This window comes from Coregonus lavaretus, assembly GCF_964263955.1.
Source record: "Coregonus lavaretus genome assembly, chromosome: 30".
Taxonomy (NCBI): Eukaryota; Metazoa; Chordata; class Actinopteri; order Salmoniformes; family Salmonidae; genus Coregonus; species Coregonus lavaretus.
The window spans coordinates 32,341,785-32,347,784 of record NC_140017.1 but is presented as its reverse complement, the minus strand read 5'-3'; the positions used below and the strand labels follow the sequence as shown (position 1 = coordinate 32,347,784).

At 44.1% G+C, this 6,000-nt stretch overlaps 1 protein-coding gene across 1 annotated transcript in view; it reads left to right on the top strand.

The window, feature by feature from the left end:
* Positions 1-378: 378 nt before the first annotated feature.
* Positions 379-6,000, top strand: part of LOC311106303 (fatty acid CoA ligase Acsl3-like) — a 56,258-nt gene continuing 50,636 nt past the window's right edge. Inside the window, exon 1 of the mRNA XM_084148606.1 lies at positions 379-536. The gene's annotated coding sequence lies outside the window, so the exon portion shown is untranslated. The remainder of the gene's footprint in view (positions 537-6,000) is intronic.

Below are 6,000 nucleotides of genomic sequence, written 5' to 3'. Positions count from 1 at the left end.
AAAAAAAGTATGGCACAGCCCCACCGAGAATATTTTTCACCAGCCGCCACTGGTTGGATTACATTTTGATTGGATTTGACGGTTGACCTAATCCGACAGTCCCCAAAGCAGCATCATGCACATCTGTATGACTTCACTCTGCGTTACAAAAACCCGAGCAATGACAAACCTATATGTAGTCTGGCTAATACAGTATACCCGACGTTTTATTATGACAATAGCCTACTGTCTGAAAGATTTATCTGCTTTTTAAATCAAATTCCACTCAGTGCGCTCTGACCGGGAGTAACCTTTCATTTCCACCACCGACCCTCAGCACGCGCCACCTCAACGAGTCCAATCAAAAGCCAGGGAATGCCTCCTGTGCAATAATACCATGATGACGCGCCTGTCACTTCCGGGCTGAGAACAGCGTCCAATATCTTCAGACAGACGATGCGGGAATTCAATTGCAATTCGTGCAATTGTATACCGAATTCATGAAATAAAATAACGCATTCCCTTTCGTCGCTGATACACCAGGTGTTTTATTGAAGGTGAGTGTCTTTATAAAGTATTCTTTCTCGGTGATGCGCACTTAGCGGCAGCCGGCAATGTCCAGATGTGCATGATGCTGTGCATCCAGCCAGTGGCTGCGCGCCGGACAGGGAAGAGCAGAGGATGGAAGACTGAGCGTTCCGGTCACATAGAATAAATTGTTATCTGTGGGCTACATAATATCTATTCCAGATAAGCGACAATGGCTTTTTGACAAGCCTGTATCTTCTCTGCTCAACCAGTTTTACTCCCTTTTTAAATGATCGCTGTCATCCCCGTGGCTTGCTGGCACACTTTGCAGAAAGGATTTCTCAGCAGTGAGCCCATTGACTTCAAATGGTCAATACTAAGTTTCACATTAATTTTAATTAATAATTCCATAAATAATTACTTGCTGATGTGCCTTTGTTTATTATCTGACAGAATATAAAAAAAATGGTAGCCTATCTTCACCATTGCCTTTGTATGGAGTCCAAACGTTTACTGCAAATTTGATTGAATTACATGTTTATTTAGTGTAGGCCTATATTATTGGCAGTTTGGTTTACAAGGATTTTCTGGGGCACACAATTTGTTTTTCCTAAAGCTTTGGTCAAGAGAGGCCAGAAACCTATAAGGTTTGTTTAAACTTCCCATTCCATTATTCTATCTTGCAATTGTTGGTTCTCTTTCATTATTACCATATCATGTTTTTATTTAGGCTATTCACAAACATAACTTTCTGAGATAGAACTTTGTTACTTGCCTCCTAGATTCATTTGCAAGTTGATCATGAAATATATGCTTAGACCAACAAGTCACATTCAAATAAAATGGGGATTGGGACAGAAAGGGAAATGAAGCTTTTAAATAAGCCAGACAACGGAGTGTCCGCTGCAAAAGGCCCATGATCATCCGACATTGGAGAGGTGAGCGAGATAAATGTTATCTGACATTTTGTGCAGCTTTTGGCACTCTCCGCTCCGTCTACAATCTACATACATTGTAGGCCTACTCTTGCATTATGTTAATAGTAGGCGAAGTCTACCTACATATTTATTGAAAAAGGCAAATAGGAATAGGTAGGTCAGTTGTGCGCTGCCCGACTCCGGCAGGTGCCAGTCATGTTCAAATAGGTTAAACTATCGTCTGTAAAAAAAAAAATACAAATATATAAAAACTATCGTCTGTCACATCACGATGTTGCGATCGACGATTTCTGTCAAACATCGTTGATTTCCGATAACATCGTAAAATCGCCCAACCCTAGTATGGACACCATAATCAACATTTTGGTTGACAAAGTTTGAACTGTACCATTGACAAATGTTATGCACTCCAGTTGTGAATATCTTGTCTACTGTTAGACTTGTTTGTACTGCTGAAGTCATTTACTTGGCCCGTGGCAACTGCAATCAAATCAGAGTGGTCTATTGGAGAGAGCCTGTACTTATACACAGAGCATCTATTGTCTGCCAGGGATGGTCCGATGGGATATGTGCACACAGACACAGTTTTACGCCCTCCTCTCTTATGCCATGTTTCTGTCTGCAGGAGCTTTCTTCTGTGGCATTAGCATTCTTCTGTGGAGCATTCTTCTGGGGCATTAGCATTCTTCTGTGGAGCATTCTTCTGTGGAGCATTCTTCTGTGGAGCATTCTTCTGTGGAGCTTTCTTCTGTGGAGCATTCTTCTGTGGAGAATTCTTCTTATGTAATAGGTTTCAGAGGGTAGGTCATAGGCCTATATTATTCACCAGAGGGTCTGGTTATAAAGTTTGAGGTCTATCAGCTTGTCAGCATGGCATAGACAGGCTAAATGTCCTGGTCTGTTACCCTAGCATCCAGGCTAGTGTATCCTAAACTCAGCAGGGAGGGAGATGGGAGAGAAAGGAAGATATAATAGAAAACCTTTAAGATTAGGCTAGTTGTTCTGATGGTTGTCTGGTATGTTTACTGTCTGGTTGCTTGCTTCTGCTACCACTCAAATCCTAAGAAGAAAACCTGTAGTCTGAGCCTCATAATCCAATCGATTGTGTGTTGTGTTATCACTTTCAGGGAAGTCATGCTTACTCAAAGCTTTTCAAGTATGATTACGCCATTATTTGGAGATGTCTGTGCACACACAGGCTCACACACAGGCTCATACACACACACACACACACACACACACACACACACACACACACACACACACACACACACACACACACACACACACACACACACACAACACACTGACCCCTCCAGTGGTCGTCCTAGATGTGGCACTGTGTGGTGTGCTGGGCTGATGGCACAATGGTGACGTTGAGCTTTCTCCAGGAGGACTGCCTGCGCGGTGAGAGGAGAGGGTGGTGTTGGTCACACAAAAGGCCCCATTCACAATCCTTTAAGGAAGCAGTGATTCACTCATACTGCGGCCTGCCTGCCCACCAACCACTGTAGGAGGGATGGCAAGATATTACTCAATTAATCCACTGTGTTATGGTCGTACTCCATTTCCAAAGCTCCTGCCCTGTTGCACAAAGCTCAGTTATTGAGCAATTGTTTTTCCCCCCTGATTCATTCTTGATGTTCTTTTGATTGTTCTATTGGTTGAAGCTTTATAATAGACGTAAGGCCAGTCACCACACCATAATAGGGTATTTATCCCCCCCCCCCCTTAATCATATCACAATCAACTTTTACCAGTTGGAAGTGGACACAAATATAATACTTTTTTTGTTTAATTTCCCATCAGAAATATTTTATTAAATTAGGTGATATCTCATTAAATATTTGCATATCACGCAAAACCTTTTTTCTGGACACAGGAAGAAGTCAGCCTAAATATTTTGGTTTCATTTTGTTAAGATGCTGCAGGATAGGACTTACACATAATAACCGATTGTAAATATATAATATTCTTATCTTTCTATCTGTAAAACACTATTTTTTGCGCATTTTTCAGAAGAAAATGTCATCTAGAATAAAAATTTGACAACTGGAAAATATATCTAAGGATAACCACACCAAATTTGGTGAATGCAGATGCTTCTGAAGCTGAGTAAAATGAGTTGGGAAAATATAGTTGGGAAATGGCAGTTAAAGACAAGGACACTGAATTTAGACTACCTAACGACAAACACCTATTTAGACAACATTCTCTATGAAATGGGCTTTTAAATGATGTGTGATTCAGTGTAGTGAGCTTAGGGATGTGGCGGTCACAAAATTTCGTCAGCCGGTGATTGTCAAGCAAATAACTATTGGTCTCACGGTAATTGACCATTAATTAACATAAACACATTTAGCATCTCCTGGCTTCCACACATAGCCTACAAGCCACTGATGCTGACCTTTGGAACATCTACATTTTAAAAAAGTATAATAAATCCATGTAATATAGCCTACACCTTCACAATAAATCCATTATTTATTTTAGACAGGTCTAAAGAAGCATGATATGAAGAAAATGTAGTCTATTTCAGAAGAACAGAATAGCATACTCTGAGTTGTCCTAATGTTAGGTCCTGATCTGGCTATGCCAAATGGCTGTGGGCTACACTAGTTCATTTAGCAAACAAGATTTGCTTAGAATTCCGTGGCATTATTTTCTAGTATGAAGAATACAATTGAACAAAGCTGAATAAAATAGAAAGGATATTTTCTCCATACGATTTGAGGGAGTGCGCACATGCGGCTATACTGTGTTGAGCGGTTAACATTTACATTTAAGTAATTTAGCAGACGCTCTTATCCAGAGCGACTTACAAATTGGTGCATTCAACTTAGGATAGCCAGTGGGACAACCACCACTGGGGGAGGGGGGGGTGTAGAAGGATTACTGTTAGACTATTCCAGGTATTCCTTAAAGAGGTAGGGTTTCAAGTGTCTCCGGAAGGTGGTCAGTGACTCCGCTGTCCTGTCGTCGTGGGGGAGCTTGTTCCACCATTGGGGTGCCAGAGCAACGAATAGCTTTGACTGGGCTGAGCGAGAACTTGCTTCCGTAGAGGTAGGGGGGCTAGCAGGCCAGAGGTGGATGAACGTAGTGCCCTCATTTGGGTGTAGGGTCTGATCAGAGCCTGAAGGTAAGGAGGTGCCGTTCCCCTCATAGCTCCGTAGGCAAGCACCATGTTTTTGTAGTAGATGCGAGCTTCAACTGGAAGTCAGTGGAGTGTGCGGAGGAGCGGGGTGACATGAGAGAACTTGGGAAGGTTGAACACCAGACGGGCTGCAGCGTTCTGGCTAAGTTGTAGGGGTTTAATGGCACAGGCAGGGAGCCCAGCCAACAGCGAGTTGCAGTAATCCAGATGGGAGATGACAAGTGCCTGGATTAGGACCTGTGCCGCTTTCTGTGTAAGGTAGGGTCGTACTCTGCGAATGTTGTAGAGCATGAACCTGCAGGATCGGGTCACCGCTTTGATGTTAGCGGAGAGGACAATGGGAGGAGGACACAATGGAGTTGTCAACCGTGATGGCGAGATCATGGAGAGGGCAGTCCTTCCCCCGGGAGGAAGAGCAGCTCCGTCTTGCCAAGGTTCAGCTTGAGGTGGTGATCCGACATCCACACTGATATGTCTGCCAGACATGCAGAGATGCGATTCGCCACCTTGTTATCAGAAGGGGGAAAGGAGAAAATTAATTGTGTGTCGTCTGCGTAGCAATGATAGGAGAGCCCATGTGAGGATATGACAGAGCCAAGTGACTTGGTGTATAGAGAGAATAGGAGAGGGCCTAGAACTGAGCCCTGGGGGACACCAGTGGTGAGAGCACGTGGTGCGGAGACAGATTCTCGCCACGCCACCTGATAGGAGCGACCTGTCAGGTAGGTCGCAATCCAAGAGTGAGCAGCGCTGGAGATGCCCAACTCGGAGAGGGTGGAGAGGAGGATCTGATGGTTCACAGTTTCAAAGGCAGCAGATAGGTCTAGAAGGATAAGAGCAGAGGAGAGAGAGTTAGCTTTAGCAGTGCGGAGAGCCTCCGTGACACAGAGAAGAGCAGTCTCAGTTGAATGACCAGTCTTGAAACCTGACTGGTTTGGATCAAGAAGGTCATTCTGAGAGAGATAGCAGGAGAGTTGGCTAGATAGAGATGGCACGCTCAAGAGTTTTGGAGAGAAAAGAAAGAAGGGATACTGGTCTGTAGTTGTTGACATCGGAGTGAACGAGTGTAGGTTTTTTGAGGAGAGGTGCAACTCTCGCTCTCTTGAAGACGGAAGGGACATAGCCAGTGGTCAAGGATGAGTTGATCAGCGAGGTGAGGTAAGGGAGAAGGTCTCCGGAAATGGTCTGGAGAAGAGAGGAGGGGATAGGGTCAAGCGGGCAGGTTGCTGGGCGGCCGGCCGTCACAAGTCGCAAGATTTCATCTGAAGAGAGAGGGGAGAAAGAAGTCAAAGCATAGGGTAGGGCAGTGTGAGCAGGACCAGCGGTGTCATTTGACTTAATAAATGAGGATCGGATGTCGTCAACCTTCTTTTCAAAATGGTTGACGAAGTCATCCACAGA